Raw genomic sequence first — 2,102 nt, forward strand, 5'->3', positions numbered from 1 at the left:
CAAAGTGAATTTGAATTCAGTAAGACTCAAAAGTACAAGGTAAATTTGTTACATCTATGGCTAAGTAAGGCCACACTTTCCCCAAGAGATCATGCTTTCCATTTGAACCAGAACTTGCTTTGAATGAGGAATGAAGACAATTGCAGCCTAAGAATCATGAACATTCCAGGATCTCTATTATATCCTTTCTTACTCAAGTTACTTCCCTGTGTGTTAGCTAACCACTTACACTGAAAATACACCTTAGAAGGAAAGGAAAAGATAAGGCAACCCACAGTTCTTTTCTTTTCAATTATTTCTTACTTATCATTAAGCTGAAGGTAGAGTATTGAATGGGTAGAACATATGAATATCAAAAAGTGAAATGCATTGCCGCCCGTAATCCCCCCTGCAGACTCTCTGCTCAAGTTTGAGAGCAGAGAGTGTCGGGAGCCTAACACAGAGAAAAGGAGCCCCAAAGCACGGCCACTGAAAGGCAGCCCCCCAGCAGCCTGGACCCTCGGATCCAATCTCACAGTCAACAAAGACAAGCTTCCTGTGTCCCAGATCCTACCAAGTGAGCAGAAGAAATCTTGAATAGCGTCCTGTCCCCAAGGGAGTGGGTGGCTGCAGCCATGAGTCCAGCAGGTGTCAGACATGGAGAGGAAAGTTGCACCTCTAGGAACGGCCGGACCTGAAGCTGCAGCAGTGGCAGGCAAGGGGGACCAGCATCTACCCGGTGCGCAGGGAGCTCTGCTCGCAGTGTTTTGAAGAGCTGATCCAGGCGGTCATAGTCAACTGTGCAGAGAGGGGACTGCCTTCGCTGTGAGTCCAGGATGACATCTGCATGACCATGGCCGCCTACCAAAGTCTTGTATGAGAGCAGTGTGGCGTGTGGCACGAGGAAGGAGCCGCAGGCCCGACAGGGGAGGTCAGACATGGAGAGGAAAAGTGCAGACTTAGAAACGGAAAAGAGAAGTTTGGAGAAGCAAACGAAGGAGCAGAAGGCCAAGTGTAAGGCCACTGAGAAGCGGGAGAGCGAAAGGAAACAGGTGAAGAAGCACAAAGAGGAGATTCCATCCTTCAAGCTAAGCAGACAAATCCCCAGCTGAAGGTCCACGGGGGAAGGCATTATTGCACCAAAGAAGCAAAAATTTCCATATGGGTCTCAGCAAGCACTGTTACCCCATCATAAGCCTCTTGTAATAAAAAAGCTAGTTTCCTGAAAAAAGAAAGTGAAATGCAAATAATTTAGTTTTGTGTAGGACCCACTGTTCTGGTAAGACCAAAATATAGATGGGTATATGAGCTTAGATTATGAATTGTGCAAGTTTGGTGATTCCACACCCAAGTGCCTTTGTACATGCATTTAATTTTTTTTTTGATGTTTATTTATTTCTGAGACAGAGAGAGACAGAGCATGAGCGGGGGAAGGGCAGAGAGAGAGGAAGATGCAGAATCCGAAGCAGGCTCCAGGCTCTGAGCTGTGAGCACACAGCCAAACGCGGGGCTCGGACTCACGAACCGCGAGATCATGACCTGAGCCAAAGTTGGATGCTCAACTGACTGAGCCACCCAGGCGCCCCATGTGCATGCATTTAAAACTGGCATTCTGCAATAGAAAGATGAACAGTAAAAGTCATGCAAATAATTTAAATTTAATTTTTCACTAATTAGGATGACATTAAATAGCAAATTAAACACACCATGACAGGTTGAAGGAGAGACCATGGAGTAAAGAGAAAAGCTTTATATTTGAATGTCTTTAATGGATACTTTTTGCTCTGCTTTTTGAACTGGGGTCCCTCTAGTTTCATTTTATACTGAGCCCCAGAGATTCTGTAGCTGACTCTGCCATCATTATTAGAATCACTATCAACAGGTCTGGGTGGGGCTTCAGGTTGAAAATCCTAAATAAAATAGAAATAATTTTGCAAAATTATATAGATCGGGAAATCTATCTATAGTTGAACACAATTCCCACCCTACAATTTACTGATAAAACTAAGAATATTTTTTACTTTGCATAAATATTGTATTCTGAGGAATGTCTGATTGTTTTATGTTGTGTGCAGATTCTCCTTCAGGAAGAAAATATCAGCATAAAGCTTGTTCCTTCTTGT

At 43.9% G+C, this 2,102-nt stretch overlaps 1 pseudogene; it reads left to right on the top strand.

Moving 5' to 3' along the window:
- The first annotated feature begins 363 nt into the window (after nt 1-363).
- On the top strand, nt 364-1,091 carry LOC124517524 (axonemal dynein light intermediate polypeptide 1-like; annotated as a pseudogene).
- Nucleotides 1,092-2,102: the final 1,011 nt, after the last annotated feature.

This window comes from Lynx rufus, unplaced genomic scaffold, assembly GCF_022079265.1.
Source record: "Lynx rufus isolate CCGP_SWC_20201006 ecotype Redwood Valley unplaced genomic scaffold, mLynRuf1.p SCAF_22, whole genome shotgun sequence".
Classification (NCBI taxonomy): Eukaryota; Metazoa; Chordata; class Mammalia; order Carnivora; family Felidae; genus Lynx; species Lynx rufus.